The sequence below is a fragment of the Aethalodelphis obliquidens genome, unplaced genomic scaffold (assembly GCF_003676395.1).
Source record: "Aethalodelphis obliquidens isolate GAN/ISIS:26980383/991018 unplaced genomic scaffold, ASM367639v1 scaffold3, whole genome shotgun sequence".
NCBI lineage: Eukaryota > Metazoa > Chordata > Mammalia > Artiodactyla > Delphinidae > Aethalodelphis > Aethalodelphis obliquidens.
In genome coordinates this window covers 60064780-60087564 of record NW_020837947.1, presented here as the reverse complement: position 1 = coordinate 60087564, position 22785 = coordinate 60064780, and the positions used below count along the sequence as shown (strand labels likewise).

The 22785-nt window shown below is 39.2% G+C and overlaps 1 protein-coding gene across 1 annotated transcript in view; it reads right to left on the bottom strand.

Moving 5' to 3' along the window:
• The window catches only part of GPR63 (G protein-coupled receptor 63), a 55369-nt gene extending 33404 nt beyond the window's left edge, over positions 1-21965 (bottom strand). The window contains exon 1 of the mRNA XM_027090249.1: positions 20693-21965. The gene's annotated coding sequence lies outside the window, so the exon portion shown is untranslated. The remainder of the gene's footprint in view (positions 1-20692) is intronic.
• Positions 21966-22785: the final 820 nt, after the last annotated feature.

The following is a 22785-nucleotide window of genomic DNA, read 5'->3' as shown; positions in this document are numbered from 1 at the left end:
CTCTTAAGTGAGGAAGGGCATTATGTCTAAGGAACAATGTACATACATTAACTAAAAAATGCTTTATTGCTAAAAAATACTAACCATCATCTGACAGTTCAGGGTTGCCACAAAACTTCAATTTGTAAAAAACGGTAAAAAAGAAATATTTGCGAAACTCAATAGAGTGAAGTGCAATAAAACAAGGTGTGCCTGTATATCCTTACAATGAAATACTGTTCAGCAGTAAAAAGTAATAATGTACTGATACATGCCACATCATGGATGAACCTCAAACTATTACGGTAAACAAAAGAAATCAGTCATAAGAAACCACGTATTATGTAATTCCACTTGAATGAAATGTTCAGAAAAGGCAATCAAAGAGACAGAAAGTAGATCAATGGTTGCCTGGGACTAGGGATGAGATGAAGAATTAACTATAAATGGCCATAAGTGATCTTACTGGATGGGGCGGGGGAGAAAATGCTCTAAAACTGATATGGTGATAGCTGTACCACTTGGTAAAATTATACCAGTAAACTATACACTTGAAATGGCTGAATTTTATGATATATGAAATACATCTCTTAATAAAGCTCATAAAAAATTCATGTACATAGTAAGAAAATGGAACTAATCTAAAGGTTCACATTAAGGAAACAGATTGAGTTAACTATGTGATTTATATAATAGAATGCTATGCAGCCATTAAAGATGTATTTGAACAGTATTTAATAAAGACACAGGAGGGGAGGTGCCATGGGCAGCCAGGATGCCTGGCTTGGCCATAACCCAGTCTGGGGCCAGGTGGGACTGTGAGGGCCCATGGCCGAGCCGGCTCCATTACCTCTGACTTTTGAGGATGGAGCCGTCTATTTCTCTGAGCAAGAATGGCGGAATGTAGAGGCATGGCACAAGGAGCTTTACAAGCAAGTAATGAGAACCAGTTATGAGATTCTTGTTTCTCTAGGGGACACAGGTTCGAGCCCTGGTCCGGGAAGATCCCACATGCCGTGAAACAACCAAGCCCGTGGGCCACAACTACTGAGCCTGTGCTCTAGAGCCCACGAGCCACAACTACTGAGCCCATGTGCCACAACTACTGAAGCCCACACACCAACAGCCCGTGCTCCACAACAAGAGAAGCCACCGCAATGAGAAGCCCTCGCACCACCGTGAAGAGTAGCCCCTGCTCGAGGCAACTAGAGAAAGCCCACGCGCAGCAATGAAGACCCAACAAAAGATCAAATGGATGTGAAGTGGTGTATCAATGTGGGTTTGGTTTGCATTTCCTTAATGGCTAATCATGTTGAGCATCTTTTCATTTGTGTATCTTCTTTGGAGAAATGTCTATTCAAATACTTTGCCCATTTTTAAAGTGGGCTATTTGTCTTTTTATTGTTGGGTTATAAGTATTCTCTATTTGTTCTGAATACTGAACCCTTAACAGATATACGATTTGCAGATATTTCCTCCATTTCTTGGGTTGTCTGTTCCCTTTTTTGATGGCATCCTTTGAAGCACAAAAGTTTTAAGTTTTGATGAATTCCAGTTTATTTTTTCTTTTGTTGCTTGGGGTTTTGGTGGTATATCTAAGAAGTCATTGCCTAATCCGGAGTCACAAAGATCCACTCCTATGTTTTCTTCTAAGAGTTTTATAGTTTTAGTGTGTATATTTAGGTCTTTGATCCTTTTTTTTCCTTCTTTGATCCATTCTGAGCTAATTTTTTTACACTGTGTGATATAGGGATCCAGCCTCTTTTGCACATGGATATCCAGTTGTCCCTACACCATTGTTGAAAAGACTATTTTTTCCCCCATTGAATTATCCTGGCACCCTTTTGGAAAACCAATTAACCATAAATGTCAGAGTTTATTTCTGAATTTTCGATTCTGTTTCATGGATCTATGTGTCTAGCCTTATGCCAGTACCACACTGTTTTAATTACCATTGCTTTAGGATTAGTTTGTCAATTTCTGCCAAAAAAAAAAAAAAAGGCAGATGGGGTTTGGGGAATATTGTCATCTTAACAGTACTAAGTCTTCCAGTTCATGAACACGGGATATCATTTCATTTATTTAGTACTTTTTTTTAGGACTTTTAAAATTACTTTCAACAACATTTTATGATTTTTATTGTGCAAGTTTATGCTTCTTTTATTAAATTTATTCCTAAGTATTTTACTCTTTTTGATGTTCTTGTAAATAGACTTCTTAATTTTTTTTTTTGAAAAATAGTTTTATTTTAAAAGATGCTGAGAGTTTGACCCAGAGGAAGACTGAGAATAGGTGTATTGATTTGTTTTTTTAATTCATTTTTGTTGGAGTGTGGTTTGTTTGCAATGTTGTGTTAGTTTCTGCCATACTGCAAGGTGAATCAGTTATACAAATACATATATCCTCTCTTTTTAGATTTCCTTCCCATTTACGTCACCACAGAGCATTGAGTAGAGTTCCCTGTGTTATGCAGTAGGTTCTCATTAGTTACCTATTTTATATATAGTAGTGTATATATGTCAATCCCAATCTCCCAATTCATCTCACCCCCCTCCCCCGTTGGTATCCATATGTTTGTTCTCTACAGCTGTGTCTCTGTTTCTGCTTTGCAAATAAGTTCATCTGTACCATTTTTCTAGATTCCACATATAAGCGATATTATATGATATCTGTTTTAGGTATATGGATTTAAATAAAAGATAGTGATTCCTTTAAAAAAATAAATAAATAAAGACACAAGAAAATATTATGTGAGCATGCTGAGTGAAGAAAACAGACTACAAAGCCATATATAAAGCATGCTCTTGATACGTTTTTTCAAGTTCTTAAAAAGAATTGGAAGGAAACACATCAAGATATTAACAGATGTTTCTGATCAGTAGGATTATCGGTAACATATTTTTTCTTACTTTTCTGTATTTTCCAAATCTTGTAAAATGAGTAGTTTTCTTATATTTAAGAAAGACTTCTTCTTGAAGAATATTTTCATATATTATAAATATAAACATTAATATTTCTTTTTAATAAGACACATTCCTTAAAAAAAAAAAACTCTACTCCTTAGGAGGAGACAGGAAGGAAGCAAAATAAGCGTTCTCTCAACATGCCTATTGCCCATGGGTAGAACAGAAGACAGTGTTTAAAAATTTGGAAAATGGGGCTTCCCTGGTGGCGCAGTGGTTGAGAACCTGCCTGCTAATGCAGGGGACACGGGTTCGAGCCCTGGTCTGGGAGGATCCCACATGCTGTGGAGCAACTAGGCCCGTGAGCCACAACTACTGAACCTGCGCGTCTGGAGCCTGTGCTCCGCAACAAGAGAGGTCACGACAGTGAGAGGTCCACGCACCACGATGAAGAGTGGCCCCCGCTTGCCACAACTAGAGAAAGCCCTCGCACAGAAACGAAGACCCAACACAGCAAAAATTAATTAATTAATTAATAAACACCTACCCCCAACATCTACTTAAAAAAAAAAAAATTTGGAAAATGGTGACAAGAAGAGTTACTCAAATGTCCCTTATCCTTTAGGAACCCTTCTACATGGTTTGTGGGAATGTAAATTGGTGCAGCCACTACAGAAAACAACAGTATGGAGGCTCCTCAAAAAACTAAAAATAGAGTTGCCATATGATCCAGCAATCCCACTCCTGGGCAAATATCCAGACAAAACTATAATTCAAAAAGATACATGCACCCCTATGTTCATAGCACTATTCACAGTAGTCAAGACATGGAAACAACCTAAATGCCCATCAACAGATGAATGGATAAAGAAGATGTAGTACATATACACAACAAAATACATTAAAAAGAATGAAATAATGCCATTTGCAGCAACATGGACCTAGAGATTATCATGCTGAGTGAAGTAAGTCAGAGAAAGACAAATACATATGATATCACTATTGTGGAATCTAAAATATGACTCAAATGAACTTATCTATGGAACAGAAACAGACACACAGACATAGAGAACAGACTTGTGGTTGCCAAGGGGGAGCGAGGTAGGGGAGGGTTGGATTGGGAGTTTGGGATTAGCAGATGCAAACTATTATATATAGGATGCATAAACAACAAGGTCCTACTGTATAGCACAGGAAACTATATTCAACATCCTGTGTAAACCATAACGGAAAAGAATATGAAAAAGAATGTATATATGTGCATAGCTGAATCACTTTGCTGTACAGCAGAAATTAACAACATTTTAAATCCACTATACTTCAATAAAATAAATTTTTAGAAACGTCCCTTATCCTTTAGGCAAGTCTTACTATTACTATGCAAGAAATGTACTCTCATCAGTAAAGGGCATAAGAAACTTATGAGAAGAATTTTTTTTTTCTCACAAAGCACAAAATTTATATATGGTAATTTATCTCGTCACTACTCATAAATTACCCCATATTTCTTCCAATTATTTACCTACTAGTTTTAAAAAACAGTACCTACCTTTACACATTATTCTCTAGATCACCTTTCTGGTTTCCACAAACATCTCTTGGGAATCAATGCAATTTTAAAAAGAAAAAAAAAGTGCTAATTTTTGTTTGCTTTCATGCTATTTTGCAAAAGTTTTATTTTTTTAATGCAGCTGAATTTCTGGGTACAGCTCGGCTTGCCATTCTACTTTAAAAACTGTTTCCTTAAGCAACTCTGTAACCCATCTGACCCCATACACCTATCTATGTGAAATAAGACATTTAATTTTTCTTTAATAGTCACACAGCACAAAGTGAAAGTTTCCAGGCCTTAAGTTTATCTTATCAAAACTAAATGTTTCCAGGACTTTGCTGGCAGTCCAGTGGTTAAGACTCCAAGCTTCCAGTGCAGGGGGTGTGGGTTCGATCCCTAGTTGGGGAACTAGGATCCCACATGCTGTATGGCGTGGCCAAAAAATTTTAAAATTTTTTTAAATAAAAAAAAATAAAAAATAAATGTTTCCACGATCATATATATTTCTTCTAAAAATGCTGCTACTCTCTCCTCCACTGCCTCTTTTTTTGTTTTTTTTTTAAATTTATTTATTTTATTTTCAGCTGCATTGGGTCTTTGTTTCTCTGCACAGGTTTTCTCTAGTTGTGGGGAGCAGGGACTACTCTTCATTGTGGGCGCAGGCTTCTCATTGTGGTGGCTTCTCTTGTTGTAGAGCACGGGCTCTAGGCACGTGGGCTTCAGTAGTTGTGGCACGCAGGCTCAGAAGTTGTGGCTCGTGGGCTCTAGAGCACAGGTTCAGTAGTTGTGGCGCATGGGCTTAGTTGCTCTGCAGCATGTGGGATCTTCCTGGACCAGGGCTCAAACCCATGTCCCCTGCATGGGCAGGAGGATTCTTAACTATTGTGCCACCAGGGAAGCCCCTCCACTGCCTCTTAACAACAAATGATTTTGGCATATCCTTTGGAGGGAATCAAAACTCAATAAGGGTGAAAATAAGCTTTTTATTGAGCACTTCCATGCCCTTCCTCCAGATGCCCACTGTGTCCACCTCAGCAGAGGTCAGAGTACCTGGTTACCATTTACTTACTAAGTGTCATTGTGCAGGCTACTTAATCTCTCATGTCCTCAGGTTCTTCCTCAGAAAAATGGAGATGACCACGGTACACCCTGGTTCCTGAAGCTGCGGTGGGGCCGTGTTAAATGAGACAGCACATGTAAGGTACTGGCACACAGTCAGTGCCCAGTACTTACGAGCTAGCAGTTCTACTCAAAAAAGAAAACCAGCATTCTACCCGTCACCCTTGGAAATGACTATTTTCCACATCTCACCCAACTGAATTTAAACCTGTTTTTCACCTCAAGATTCTGCACTGTGATTTTGACATGATACTATTGTTTCTCTTCCTCTGGCCTTCTCCACTCCAGCTTCCACCCCATTTATTTCAGAAAAGTGACCCTCAATAGTCTCTTTTCAAAACAAAAGAGATGCAGCTTCTTTTGTTGTGTCATTGCTTCAAACCTGGTGGAAGTCTGTATATTCCTTCCTACACCTAGAAACAGTCCACTACAACCATGCCCAGTTTATTCCTCTACTTCCAGGTGCAAAACTGTAGTACAGCTTCCTTGTTTTTCAGAACAACACTTGTTGTTGCTGACTGTGACTGCCCCTGAGAGTTGCAACCAAGTCAATTAAACAAAAATGTTTAGGGCATCGCCCATGTGCCAGGTAGTGTGCTAGTTGTTGGAGATTCATGGACATCCTATCCAAAACAAATGGGGGACATATATGCTACACCATGGTCTCCTCTCTCTTGCTACATATCTGGGCAATGATACTGTCTGAGACGATTCAAGCGTCATCTCTTGGTATAAGACAGTGTGTAAGATTCCCTACCCCTACCACCTTACTACCCCACCCCACCCGCATCAACCAGCTACATCTTCTCTGATGGTAGAATAGAAATGTTACAGAATGTGGAATTGGAAGACCTTAATGACATCACCAGATACTTCAAATAACCTCTTGAGTGTATATTTGAATATACAATAGTCAAAAATATATATATTTATGTATGTATATATATAACTTAATTTTATATATATCTTTAAAAAGATGCTAAAATCCTTGGTCCCTTGGCTCTGTAAATATAAATTCATTACCATAGCAAATTCCAATAATCAATATAAGGGAAAATATGTAATTACTAAACATTTTCATAAGTGGGAAGCTAAAAAATAGTGCAAGGGAAACAGCCTAGAATGAAATATCATTCTGCTCTTGGTGTGCAATTTCAAAACAGGATTGCTGAAGAGCAGCGTTGAATCATCTCAGAAATAATGGCAATTCTGTTTTGACCTTGATTCACTGCCATGATCAAAGTAATATGTTTAACTTGGGAAGATTCTGAAAAATATAAAGGTCACACTTAAAATTCTTGGAGTTCAAAAATCTAAGAAGTAGGGCTTCCCTGGTGGCGCAGTGGTTGAGAGTCCGCCTGCCGATGCAGGGGACACGGGTTCGTGCCCCGGTCCGGGAAGATCCCACATGCTGCAGAGCGGCTGGGCCCGTGAGTCATGGCCGCTGAGCCTGCACGGCCGGAGCCTGTGCTCCGCAATGGGAGAGGCCACAATAGTGAGAGGCCCGTGTACCACAAAACAAAAAAACAAACAAACAAACAAATCTACGAAGTAATACTTTAGTTTTAATATTCAAAGTGGCCACCAAATAAAGACAAAGGAAATGTCAACAGAATCATCATATGCCAACTAAAATTACCTCACTTGCATATCTTGATATTCACCTGATACTCAGTCTTTCACCATGCCATTCATGTTCTAAATCTTTGATATATACTTTTCAACTTAACTTATACACTTATTTAAACTCATTCTCTTCCTTTAACAAATAGTTATTAAGCACCTGCTCTACGCCAGCTTCTGACTAAGCATGGCATACAATGAAAAAACAGGTATATCTCCTGATCTCAGGTAACTCTCAAGTCTAGTGGGGATACTCACTGTGATGGTTAATTTTACATGTCAACTTCACTGGGACACAGGGTGCCTGGATTAAACATTATTTCTGGGTGTGTCTGTGGTTTTGTTTCTGGATGAGATTAGCATTTGAACTAGTAGACTGAGGAAAGCAGACTGCCATCCCCAAAGTGAGTGGATATCACCCAATCCATTGAAAGCCTGAATAAATCAAAAAAGTCAAGAAGGGGGAATTCGAAGTCTACCTGTTTGAGCTGGGACTTCAATCATCTACCTTCAACTGGTACTTATACCAACAGCCCTCCAGTTCCCACCAACACCATCAGCTTTCTTGGGTTGCCAGCTTGCAGGTGGCCAACTGTGGGACTCATCAGCCTCCATCATCACATGAGCTAATTCCTTATAATAAATCATATATATCTCCTATCGGTTCTATTTCTCTGGAGAACCCTGACTCACGTCAAACAGACATAGAAACACAAAGTAACCACTGCATTACACCTTGTGGCCTGTGCTGTGAAGAAAAACTCAGGATGCCCCAAGAGTAGAAAACAGAGAAAATATAATTCCTCATTTATTTGTCCATATTTTCTTACAACATTCTCTAAATGTCATGCTCTATGATAGTATATTATCCACTAAGATAACTGCAAAAGTACTAGGCTAAAGACTAGCATAGGCATACCTTGTTTCATTGTGCTTTGCTTCATTGTGCTTCTCAGATTTTGCACTTTTTACAAATTGAAGATTTGTGGCAACTCTGCATCTAGCAAGTCTATTGGCACCATTTTTCCAACAGTATTTGCTCACTTCATGTCTCTGTCACATTTTGGTAATTTTCACAATATTTCAAACTTTTTATTATTGTATTTTATATAATTATAGTATATATTTTATTATATATGTTATATTTGTTAGGGTGATCTATGATCAGTGATCTTTGTTGCTTCTACTACGACTTGCTGAAGGCTCAGATGATGGTTAGCATTTTTTAGCAAAAAGTATTTTTTAATTAAGTTATGTACATTGTTTTTTCAGACTGTTATTGCACACTTAATAGACTACAGTATAGTGTAAACTTTTATATGCCCTGGGAAACCAAAAATTCCGTGACTCAATTTATTGTAATATTCACTTAACTGCAGCGGTCTAGAACCAAACCTGCAATATCTCTGAGGCATGGCCTATATATTTTGATTTTGAAGTTATAGTTTATTTTGTATTCTGTTTTATTTATTTTTTGATGAGAGAAGGGTTAGAGAAAGTAGGTCATAGGGAATAAGAGGTAAAATAAAATAAATAAATGAAGACTAAAAGCAGGAAGTTTTCACTGCAAGAATAAATAAAGTTTTACTAAATCCATGTGGTCCTAAAAAAGTCTTCTAAAACCAAATTGTTGACAAATAATTTTAAATTCAAAAAACTGTTTCTTGAAACCTCACTTGCTGAAGGACTCTCTACTAAATCCTGCCATAAAACAAAGTTCATGAATAAAAATAATTATTTCCTTTAACACAACCTTATTTCCATTCCTATTATTTCCAAATTTTAATATTCAATTAAGTTTGCTGTGTAGCCAACAATGGGGAAGGACTGCTCTAAGTAAAAAGGGTTACATAATTGCCATTCTAAATTCAAAGTACTGCATATCACCTCCCAACACCTACCATGCTCCCTCCCCACCAAAAAATCATGCCTTAGCAAAGAAAATATTTAAAGAAAATCTGGAATATTCATTTTGAACCTTTAGAAATGAAAAATAAATAAATAAAGTTGATAAAATGGCTGTATTCTGAACACCAAAGAACAATTCTTCATCATGCACCACAAAACCACAAAGGAGAAGGAACTTGGGGTGAGGCTGTGATGTTTGTTTGTTGCTGGGCTTCCCACTGGTAGTGCCCCAATGATGCTGCCATTCAGTAAGATGCCTCCTGCTAGTCTCTGGTCCTCTGCTCAAAAATCAAAGTGTCAGTAAAGCTTTGCAAGTTCACGAAGTGCTGATTCAACTGACATATGGGTGGTAAGACCCAGGAACTAGAGGGAATTCACTCACCCAATGTCAACTGTACACATAATAGTCGGAATTTCAATTTCAAGGCGGAAAGAACACTATATACTACGGTATACACATCACTGTTTATACTTATGGAGAGTTCTTCCAGTTTTGTTATACTTCATTCATGTTGGTTCTCATTTGATTTCTCCTAGCAGATGCGACCTATGAAAGTGATACCAGAAAGAGGTGCATGAGTGTGTATACATGTGGGTGGACTCAATATAGATTCTATAATGGCAAGAACCATTGCACTGGAATGGCCCAAATATAGAGTTTGTCTAATGGCTGATGAAACAAACGTGAAAATTCTTCTTATATGCAGAATATTTATTATGCTGGAATTGAATAGAATAAGCATTTAACGTAGATTCTGGGAGGGACAGCATTCAGTGAAATGATCACTCCAAGTCTCAAGTTTATATTAGACAAATAGAAAATTGCCTTTCTACAAGGGCCGCAAACTAAATGGATGCTATGTTATGTAATGAGGCTTTTCATAGGAGTCTTCCCTGGCTACCCACTAAAAAAAAATTACCTGAAGGATCTTTTCCTGAAACTTTATTCCAACCTAGAATCTAGATATGAGCAAAGACCTTACCAGAATAAAATTCTATTATGTGAGCCTCGGAGATCATTTCTATCCTGGTGATTCCTTATGCAAGATAAGGAAAATTAGTAGGACAAAAAGATTTTAAAACTCAGAATGCAAAAGAAAAATTATTTCATAAAAAGAGCACAGAAAATATTAAAAGCTTAGCTTTATGACTTGATGAATGAAATAATTACCCAAAGGTAATCAAGTTAATTACTTCAGTCTGTTTCTGTATTTGACTTCATTTTACCACTGTATCTAAGTTTTTATAGCTAATCCATAGTAACTGAGTACTAAGAAATATAAATGCTGAGGTTCTCAAACAAACTCTTTGCATTTTAACTGATCATTACAACCAAGGCTGCATCCACATATCTATACTACATAGGGTTAAAGGAAAAATACTGAGTATAACAAAGAGAAAAACTAAACATTTCTTAAATGTTTACCAAGATGTAACCATTTGAAATAAACATGGAATAATTACTCCTTTTCAAAAGTGAACTACCCAGAAGAATCCTGCAGTCTGCCATCTTTAACTTGCTTTAGAGATTATAAATAAGGGCAATGCAGATCAAAGGTGGCTTTTTAACTTTCCCTACTACCATTTAAAGGCAAAACCCAGAAATGTGAAGCAATAGAAAAATAAATGTAACTGGCAGTGTCTTTCAAGCTTGCCGATGTAACCGAATAATTTAAAATAAGATGCCTACACTAACTTCCTAAAGAACAAAATATAAAACGAAATATTAAATGACTGTAAACAAGATGACGTTTAGGCCTTAGGAAAGTGCTGATACCAATATACTATACAGAAATTCAAAATGCATCAGTAGAGGAAAATGATAAATTGCAAAATTGGAGTTAAAAGAGAAAAAGAAAAGTAAGCATTTTTCAATCTTAGCTTGACACATTACTGTCTGCTTTTTTAGAAGACCCCAACAGCAACCAGGACTTCAAAGGGCTAATTCACTATGTGAAAAGTGAACAAGAAATAAACTCCTCCATGCCAAAAGAGACAGCAAAGAAAACTGCGAGTCTTGAATCTAGTGCTAGACAGATGAGGGAAAATAATCTCTCCAAGGAATTCATATCCACAAACTAGTCCTGAGATTAAAAAAACAAACAAACCAACCCTCAAGCAGAAATCTCATTTAAATGTACCTGAGCCAATAGTGTCCAAGCTAGTAGTAGAATCAAAATATATTTCCCCTCTGGAGGAACTCACCTTCAACCTAGGCCTGAAAAAATTACCACCAATAAAGTTCTAGGGAAAGTGAGCAGCTCATAGTCAAAAATAACAAAACCTTAAAATGATAAAGGCAACATGAGCCATCAAGAGCAGCCACCTTCTCACTTGTGTCCTCACTTGGCCTTTCCTCTGTGCATAGGTAAAAGGAAGAAAGATATCTCTGGGGTCTCTTCCTCTTCTTATATGGACACCAGTCTTATTAGATTAGGGCCTCACCCATGTGACCTCATTTAACCTTAATTACATCCTTATAAGCTTCATCTCCAAATACAATCACATTGGGGCATAGGGCTTCAACATATGAATCTGGAGGAACACAATTCAGTCTATGGCAGAAGGCAAAGATACTGATTAAACTAGATTAAGATGAGTATGCCTAGTAAAACTGCCTGGGTATCCACTAAAAGAATAGATATGGAGCTTATAGCCAGTGCCCTAACCCTCAAAATAAAAAGGATAGTAAAAGGGGATGGGAGAGAATCAACCTATTCAAAACAAGGCAACAAAGGAGAGTAGAAAGAGATAAAGCAGAACAGAAAATACCTCATAATGTGATAATAAACCCAAATATGTCAGTCTTCATTCTAAACATAAAAAGACTAAACTCTCCAGTTAAAAGCAAAGATCCAGCTATATGCTATTTACAAAGGACACATCTAAAAACATAAGAACATAAATCCAACTTGAAAGTCAAAGAGTAGAGAAAGATATATCAAGCCAATCAAAATCTATAGGGAACCCTAAATTGTTTTATTAATATCAATGAAAAAGTTAAGTCAAACAGCACAATTAGAGACTTAGGTCATTACATATGAAAAAAGGTTTAATTTACCATAAGAATATTTAAAAATCTAATTGCAAAGGTACTTAATAACAAATCTCAAAATATTCAAAGCAGAAGGTGAATTATGGAGATGAGATTGATAAAGCCATTGTTACAATTTCTCAGTAACTGAATAATCAAGCAGACAAAATCATTAATAAGGAATAAGAAGATTTAAACAGCACAATTAAAATTTTCATCTTTTGGATACACATTGAACACTGCACCCAGAAACTGGAGAATATACATGATTTTCAAGCTACACATGGGACACTTATTAAAAAGAGAACATTTGCCCTAGCCCATGAAGATAACCTCAAAGAGCATCAGAAGACTGGTATGATAGAGACCACATACTGTGACCATATTACAAGTAGGTTGGAAATCAGCAACAGCAACAACAAACTATGTTTAGCAATTAGAAAACACCACTCTCAAGATGGATCTTGGATCTATGAATCAACGAAACCATAGCAAATTATTTAGAACTGTATGATAACAAAAGCACTACATAAAAATTCTGATAAACAGCTAATGTGATGATTCAAGGACAACTCCTTGTCCTCTGATGAGGCAAGTTCACAATTAATGAGCTAAGCACCCAACTTAAGAAATTAAAATAATGACAGAATAAACCTAAAAACATGGGAGAAAGAAAATAAAATAGCAAAAAATGAAGGATTTAGGAAAAAAAAAAACAGGTAATAGTGATGATCAGCAAAGGCAAACGTTGGTTCTTTGAAAAGCTCTTTTCTTTGAAAAGATATATCTCAAGATTGAAGAAGGAGAGGGACTTCCCTAGTGGTCCAGTGGTTAAGACTCCACACTTCCACTTCAGGGGCCAAGGGTTTGATCTCCGGTCAGGGAACTAAGATCCCACGTGCCCAGTGGCGTGGCCAAAAAATTTTAAAAATTTAAAAAAAGATTGAAGGAGAGACAGAGAGTGAAACAGCAACAGACAGAGACAGACAGACAGAAATCAGCAGCATCAGGAGTAAAAAAGAAATGGGACATATCACAGATGTGGCAGTGATTAAACAGATAAAAGGATATCACGGAAAACTTTATGCTTTTGAAAACCTAGTTACAGTGACAAATTCCCCTTAAGAGTGAAATGAATGAATTATAGAATTCATACAATAAAACACTAAACAGAAACAAAAACAAATTACAGCTATGAAATTGATGAATTTCAAAAACATAACAGTGAACAAATGAAGCAAACATAAAAGTATATAATACACATATGATAATTCCCTTTATGTAAAGTCCAAAAATAACCAAAACTAAAGAATATGTTGCTTTAGAGATAAAGCAAGGGCTGCCTTTAGGTGGGGAATGGGTAAACTGAGGGATTCTAGGTATATCATACTTTTTAACCTTGGTAGTAGGTGCAAAGGTATTCTATTTTTTTAACTCACAAATACGTTTTATATATATGTACAAGGTACTTCACAACAAATATTCTTTTAAAAATATGTAGTAAAATCAGTTTCAAAAGCATTTTCTAGGGCTTCCCTGGTGGCGCAGTGGTTGAGAGTCTGCCTGCCGATGCAGGGGACACGGGTTCGTGCCCCGGTCCGGGAAGATCCCACATGCCGCGGGGTGGCTGGGCCCGTGAGCCATGGCCTCTGAGCCTGCGCTCCCCAACGGGAGAGGCCACAACAGTGAGAGGCCCGTGTACCGCGCAAAAAAAAAAAAAAAAAAAAAAGCATTTTCTAAACCTCTCCATGTAAACAATGAACATCCAGACAATCTCATGAAAAAATGTACCTGTTCAATCCTTATATGCCTGTTAAATTCCATGCCAAAATACAAAGATATGATTCTGTTGTTTGAGATATTAAAGAGGGACATTATACTCATCTAAACAAAAAATTCATTCTGAAGTGCTAGAACAGGAAAACACCACATACTAGGGCACAGAGAAGCTCAGCCTGACTTAGAGAAAGGAGGAAAGGACATGGTCTCCACACAGTGGAGAAGACACTGTCTGAAAAAAGAATAGCTGGCCCAGAAAATATGTTTGTGTTTGTGTGCACGCTTACTTTATGTTTCTTTTTTTTTTTTTGCGGTACACAGGCCTCTCACTGTTGTGGCCTCTCCCGTTGCGGAGCACAGGCTCCTGACGTGCAGGCTCAGTGGCCATGGCTCACGGGCCCAGCTGCTCCGTGGCATGTGGGATCCTCCTGGACCGGGGCACGAACCCATGTCCCCTGCATCGGCAGGCAGACTCTCAACCACTGTGCCACCAGGGAAGCCCTCTGTTTCCTTTTTACAGCCAGCATCAAATTCTAAAGATGAAAAATGTACATGAAAATACAAATGCCATTCTCCAGTCATTAGGGTCATGTCTGACAGCTAAAGACAACGTCAGTCATAAAAATGAAGGAGAAAATTTGTCTCTACATTAAACTATCAATCCATAAGTTTTCACACATGTCCTTTTCCTGGTGTTTGCCCATTTTATACCCCTAGATTTGTTCCCGGGAGTGACTATGTTTGTGTGGTAGCCAGAGGGATACTTATCTGATTTTAAAACGTAATTTCTGGCTATGATGAAGTTTTGTATTATCGACAGAGAGTGAGAAAGATAGAGATAAATATATAATATAGATATAGAGATACAGAGATAAACACACAGAGGACATTAAGAGTCTAGATGTTGGCAGCAAAGGGCAGAAAATAGAATCTTTAAATCTTAGAGATGACTATACATAAGGAAACAGTATTTATTTACTCTACCATACAGCAATTATGTATGTATCAGTAAATGTGGCCAGGAGCTCAGATGGTAATACAGTAAGGAGACCGAAAGTGAAAAAGAGAGAACTCTCAGAGCACACTATCAACTGCTATTCCTGTTTAGGTGGTAACAGCATTTACAGCTATAACTGGGCACTAATGGATGTTCTGGTGTTGAGACCGGAGCTTATAGATAAGTCTTTGTAAATATCTAGGGTTATTTCATTTGGATAAAGCCCTAGTCACTCAGGTCAGGGTTCAAATGCTATCTGACTTGAGTCTTTCATATTACACTGACCAAAAAAACCTGCAGACGGTAACCAAGGAAAGCTATGATTAAATCTACAGATTTATATTGGGACTAATAAAATGCCTTGAGGTCAATAAAAAACATCATTGCCTTTTATCCCTACCCCAAATTTCTACTTCCACGGTTTTACTCAAAGGAAATAACCACAGATATGTACAAAAGCTGAGCTTTAAGATATTTACTGCTATATAGTAGCAATTTAAAAAAAAGAAAACCTGTCTGATATTATGGCATCTCCCCAATGAAATATGATACATCCACAGAACAAAACACTATTTAGTATTCAAAATATGTTACAGAAGATCACTCTATGATATGGAATGTGGTTCACCTTTGTATGAAAATTTAAAAGAAAAACATATAGTAAGTAAAGTATCATTTTTAGAAAATGAAATATTATAGTATTTTTCTATATGTATATAAAAATATATATCAAAATGTTAATAGGCATAACTCTCCTTTTCTTTTTTTTTTTTTTTTGCGGTACGCGGGCCTCTCACTGTTGTGGCCTCTCCCGTTGCAGAGCACAGGCTCCGGACGTGCAGGCTCAGCGGCCATGGCTCACGGGCCCAGCCGCTCCGTGGCATGTGGGATCCTCCTGGACCGGGGCATGAACCCTTGTCCCCTGCATCGGCAGGTGGCCTCTCAACCACTGCGCCACCAGGGAAGCCCTCCTTTTCCTTTTTTTTTCTTGTTTTTTAGCTTGTCTGGATTTTCTAAATTTTCCATGAGTACGAATAAAGAATAAAGATTTGAAACCTCACAATAGCAACTGTACATGAAATATAGGCACAAAAATGAGAAGTGACCAACATCACTGCACCTTTAAGTAGGAGCAAATTCAACCAAGGCCTAACAAGGAAGATGGAGGAATCTTAAATTCAAAACTCATAACGTATCATTAAAGAACTCAATAATTCAAAATAAGAGGAACACATTTGAAAAGTACTGCTGGGAACAAGCTCAAAGGCTTAAAGAACAGACTTTCTGCTAGTGCTGAACAGTGTGAAACTTTAGAAGTGCAAGGTTAATCAAAAATGAAGCAGGGGGCTTCCCTGGTGGCGCAGTGGTTGAGAGTCCGCCTGCCGATGCAGGGGACACGGGTTCGTGCCCCAGTCCGGGAAGATCCCACATGCCGCAGAGCGGCTAGGCCCGTGAGCCATGGCCGCTGAGCCTGCGCGTCCGGAGCCTGTGCTCCGCAACGGGAGAGGCCACAACAGTGAGAGGCCCGCGTACAGCAAAAAAAAAAAAAAAAAAAAAAATGGAGCAGGAAGACACTATACACTTCATTTATAGCATGGAGGAAACGGAAAAAATAAGCTACAATGATAAAAAGTGGATTTTATAGAAGTACACACTTAGGCAAACATTTTTCCCTCTGGAAGGCCATAGATGCTATGCCTGCAATTAGCCCCTTTCCATTCCAACTCCCTTTGAATCTGTATCTTCCCAGGATCAACTTGGATCAGCAGCAGACACCCTCAACCAAAAACTGTAACCAACACCTGGCACAAACGTTCACTGATTCTTAGGTAACTTTGAGCTGAAACCCTTATTTTGATTGAAACTTCAAGCACCTTTAAATGCCTGCAAATGTTCTTTCTCTAAAATTACCTATGCGTTTGTTTTTGTTTAAAAAAAAGACAGGAAGAGATGAAGGCACCTTCCTTTGGAAGGTAAGAGCTGCAATAAAGAATCATGTCCCTTCTGCACTCCCTTCCCAAGGCAAATCCTTAGAAATTTTCACATAAAAAAATGTGCCTAAAATATTTTTAAACGCTTTAGTGATATAGATTGGGCTTCATCAATTGATAGAAAAGAAGTTAACCAAGAAACTTTGATCAAAACCCCCAAAGGTACATAAAGCTTATGACTACAATGACGCATAAGGGTTTCAACTTAAAATTATTTAAGAATCAATTAACATATTTGCTAGGTGATTGGTACAGTGTCTGGCTGGGGATGTTTTTTAATCAAAGTTGGGCCTGGGAGGATTATCACTCAAAGGAAATACTATTAATAATAGTGTTATTATTAATTTCAAGAGATGACCACTAGATTACCCTACTAACTGCAAATATACACTCTTTTGCCCATGACCTGAAAGCTGTGTTAAAATCCAACATTCTCAACTCTTCATTACATTTTTAATGAATATGAATGAGTTTTCCAGTATATTAAGCTAGTTTCATGCTTGAGTTTTCTGAATCTTCTGACATACAGAGATGTGAACAAATTACTTTTTCCCATCCTGTCCATATTTACTGGCACAGAGGCTAAAAGGCACTTCATCCTATGTGTCAAACTCAAAGAGTGAAACAGCTTGCTGTCAGCTTCAAAAACCATTTTTTACAAGCATGGCACACTGCCTCAAGCCAACTAAACACTAAAGCATGCCCACACTGCAAATTATTTGGAATGTTCTCCACGTTTTGTGGTTGCAAAAGTACTTATTTGTGCATCATCCAGTTCAAATCAGGGCCGCATCTGACCTTAAACAGAAGATTCCCAGGAAACTGAAACTATAATTGACCAAGATCCCATCAGTTCTGAAAGTCTGTGATCTCATGCTCATAGTCAAACATTTCAAATGTTACTTTTTTAAGCTGAAGACACACAACATAAACTCTGTGAAACATGGTACTGTCTGTTTCAAGTAAACACTAAGAACTCACCCTAAATATACACACCATAGTAGCAAAAAAAAGGAAAAGGAAAAGGAAAAAATTGCCATATGCAATAAAGGGCATTTGTAGCAAATATAAACACATTCCTGGTAAATGTCTAGCAAATGAAAAAAAAAGTCTAAAAAATCATTTCATTTCTAACTTTCATACATATGCTAAAATGAAGCAGCTTCAGCTGTGGAACATGATAAATATTCCAAAGCTTTGCCTATAGACTGGAGCACTGTATCATAGGTATTATTTTCCCAAGTATAAATGAGTATCTCTCTCAAATCAAATACTCAAGACATCATTTCACAAATTGGAGTACCAAAACTTACCCAAGGTTTGCCTCCCATGCCTTTGATGTCTACTCTCTAAGACCCAGACCTATGGGGAATACCCTGAAGGTAATTATTGAAGTGTTAAAAGAAGAAAACACTATATTAACAAGCTAAATTTTACCAGGGATTCTTCTACTGGAGTTAAATTGCAGAAGCTTAAGAAATGCCTGATTCAATCATCCATTGGTGTGATAATTCAGTTCATTTAAAAAATATGCGGTTAGGATCATTGGCATATGGCTCCCTGGTCCAAGCCTTGTGTGAGAACAAGAACATGCTGGAAAATACAGTATTTTTTTAACTTAACTGATAGTGATGAAATTGCTGAAGAAATGACAAGCCGTAGCAAGAAATGTTTTTAGCTTTTGATCTTTCAGACATGCTCTTCTTAGTGAAGGAGTATTATTGAGTCCCTGAACAGTTTTCCCTTCTATAGATATATAGAGATACATAAATATATGTATACCCATATCTATAAATAGATATGGATTTTGTGATATATATATTTGTGATATGTATATGTGATATACATATGAATATATATCCTTAGTTTCAAAAAGGATTATTCACAAAACAATCATCTCAATCAAATAAGTCACATACCAAATCTCAAGGTACTCATATTAACCCACACAGTTCTAGGAAATAAGTCACATCCACCTTAGAACCCCAAATCCTTACTGAATGCGGTACTTTCTGGCCTAGAGTCCAGCAAACTTAAGATAAAATAGTAACTGCAGTTAGGGCTTTAAGTATGCGACTTTTTCTAAGCAAATTTTTTTCCAAAAATGCTCAGTTTGCTACAAATTTTCAGAAAATGCTTGAGATGGAGAGTGCTTTTTTAAAGTTTCAATTCTGGTATATTTGACAACAGAGTGACAAAACCATGCTCAGAGATGAAAACCTATATCCCAAACAAAATGTTATTATATTAATGTTTATTCTGGAATGATTTTCTTTCAAAACTTCCCCACTGCACATAAGTTGTCTCTTACAGTATTCCCCGTCTATTTTGGTAATATATCTTTCTACACACAAATTATATGTAAAGCATATACTTGAGAATTTAAATACTTCATGACACTCTTTTCTTTAAACAAGCTCCCACATTCTATTTTTATTTTTCAAAATAATCTGGACGATATAATCAATTACATCACTACAATTCTGGCTATGCAACACTTCACAAAATATAGGGACTTGCCATCAGCACCTCTGATTTGTCCCTGTCGTCAGATGTATACGATGTGAGTGACGAAGACAGAAACAAGAACAGACATTTGTGGTAGAGACCTGGGGGTGTGAGAAAATGGGCTTCCTTCACCCACAGGATATATGAAAAAAGAAAACTTAGCCACTTGGGCAATAAATGTACTTATATATTAGGTTTCATCAAATAATTACACCTACTACATACCTCATCCAGGAGTAAAACTGTCTGAAGCAATGTCGGATTATGCAAGAAACATCAGGTTTTATTTATGATTCTAGAAATATTACTCCTAAAATTAATGGGAGCCTTCTTAATCTAAGCTATAATGAAAACCAATAAACAAAGAGAAAAATCTTTAAAAAACATGATTGAAATTTTTAAAAAACATGACTGAAACCTCATCTCACCTCACTGAAAGAAGAAAAAAAAAAACCCTACATCCTACTGCAGTGATCTTTGCCTTTCATTAAGTGTTAAGACCAACACTAAATATTTCATGGGGACTAAACGATCACTTGGAATACTTAGGTCAGCCCCGGGGGGTAAATTTCACAAAAATGCATTGTTGGGTTTTGTTGTAGTGGTGGTTGGTTGGTTTGTTTTAGCACCCGAATCCTCCAAAATATTTTTTTTCTTAAAAAAAAAAAAAAAAAAATGTTTCCCAAAAGGGGAGGAGGAGGGCGGACGAAAATCAGTGCAACGCTGAAAACCGACCAAGGCTGAAAGAGCCACAGCTCGGAAAGCTCACCCACAAGTAAAAGGCAACCTCTCAGAACTGGTGGAGCTCGAAGGAGCCCTCGGACTTGGGCAAACGAGGTGAATTTCACCCCTGAAGAGTGAGGAGCCCACAGTGTAAAAGTTCAGGAGGATTCCGTCCCCTGCCTCTCACTCCCAGCGCTTAGCATCTCGACGGGAGAGCCCGGCAGAGAGAAACCCGGCACCGCGGTCCGGCCAGCAGCGGAGCGGTTTCTTCGAAGGCCTCACCGCTCGGGCGGGCAGGGGACGGGGCAGGGGGCGTCGGAAGGCGAGGCGAGGCGGGACCCGGGGACACCGAGTCCCGGCCGGGCCCCACCGTGTGGCGCTGGCTGCCGAAATCCCTCTAGTCCAGCTGCAAAAACCTTCCCGAAAACCCGGAGCTTCTCCGGCACAACTTCGGTCTCACCAGCCTCTTCCCCCGCCGCACACTCCGCCCAACCTCACACCCTTCCCACCGCGACGAATCAAAGCGCTCCCCGCGGGCGGCTACCTGTCCCTGGGGCCAGGGACCCCAAGTCTCACCTCATACAAAGGGCTGCGCGCGGGCGCCTGCGGGAGAGCCCGGGGAGCATGGCCCCAGCCAGTCCCTCCCGGAACTTTCCTGACATAGCACTTCTCTCCTCTGCTGCAGAAAACGACGCTTCGAGGCAGAGGAGGAGGAGGAGGAGGAAGAGGAGGCGGGGATGGCGGTGGCGATCCAGGCGGCGGCGGCAGCGACGGCAGCTGGAGAAGAAAGTGAGAAGCATCGCGGCCGAGCGCCGCCGCCTCGCGATCTGCCGAGGGGTTCCCGCCCCCAGGATAACCGAGCTCCCTCTTAAAGGCGCCGCGTTTTAGGACGGGCGGCGAGGGGGGAGGAAGCAAGAAAATAGGGAGGGAGCCTGCAGACACGGAGAGATTCCAGGGGCCAGAACCCGGTCTGCCCCAGCCCTCCGCCTGGGCCAAAACAGGGCAAATGCTGGGACCCGGCACCGGCGGGCCGCACTCGCCGTTGGTTTGCGCCCACGACGGTGTTGGAACTTCGCCCCTTCTCCTAATCGCCCCATCCCCCTTAGGGGCTTGTCTTCCCGCCTCCACAGAGGCACCGCCCACACCTACGCCCCCGAAGCCCGTGCGCGCTGCTGGAGACTGCCCAGTGGAATTGCGTTTTCTCCCACGTTTCCTGCTTTATCTTCCTGTCTCCAACACAGTGTTGAGAGTCCCCCACCACCACGAGGAGTGCAGGAGACCGAAAAAACTAAAGACCAGCTGGGGTCCCTAGACTGACCCCTGAGGGTGTCACTGGTGTGTCAGGGGAGACTTACCAAATGCCCTGATTTACCATGTGCTCTGTTCTCTTCCAATGGCCAATGGCCAGGTGGCCTCCAACTGGATGTCTTGAACTATTGACTTGCATCAGCAAAGACTGGCTGTAAAGATCACCAAACTGAATTCAGGAAGGCCCTTAAGAAAAAATATCAACCTTAAGATCTAAATGATACTGGGAAATACTGCTTTCAAGTGACAAGTGATACTGTTTTTCCAGCTATCATCAACATTTGTGATCACTGCACAGCGGGACATGCCCAGTGTGGCGATGCCCAGAGACACAGCATCAGCAGCTATCAGCACCCTAGGAAATGACCCCAGTAGCAGTGGGTGTGGGTGTGGGCTTGTTTTTCTACCTCTTGACTCCAGCTCATGCTGCTTCTTAGTACTGTGGGACCTCAGCACAGTCTTTGTGTCATTTGTACCCTGCCCAGCGTCCTCTGGCTGAGGTGGAGGTGGACAGGCAATTGAAGATTAAAATCCAGCCTGGGCTCCAAAGAATGGGGGTGCTGGGCGGGTGGGGACTGTGAGGGAGAGGTATTTTGTAATAGACACAAAGGCAGTCGCATCACTTGCCTAAGACTGGACCTCATTTTTTTCCTCTCCTGCCACTTGCTGTTGTGAAACAAGCACATGTTAACTTGTGGGGGAAGACACCTGGAAGACCATGCGCAGAAGGTTGGAGAAACCTTTCTTACCAGGTGGAGAGGAAACGAATGTTGGGCTCTATAAAAGCAGGAGACATGGCCCTGTTTAACCAAAGGACAAGATGAGAGAGGAGGTTAGCAGTGAGCAAGAGTGAAGCTATACTGGTTTTATGATAAACTGCTGTATAGTCAGGATAGTTGGATGTAATAGGTACCCAACTCAAACTGACTTTTGAAAGCCTACAGCAAAGGAGGTTGAAATGTATTGACTCATATGCTTATAAATCCCAAGAGTAGAACTGGCAGAAAAAAACAATGCTTTTTAAAATCCTTGATTTTCTAGAGGGGTGGGATAGGGAGGATGGAAGGGAGGCTCAAGAGGGAGGGGATATGGGGATATATGTATACTTATAGCTGATTCACTTTGTTGTACAACAGAAACTAACACCATATTGTAAAGCAATTATATTCCAATAAAGATATTAAAATAAATAAATTAATAAAATGTTGCTTGTAAAAAAAAAGGTAAAAAAAAAAATCCTTGCTTTTCTCCAGGTGTTCAAAGAGTGTTAGGACTCTGTTTCTCTTCAAATCGTGGTTGTGCTTTCATTACACTGGCTTTATTTTCTCTAATCAGGGCCTAGACCTACAGCCCCAGGTTTT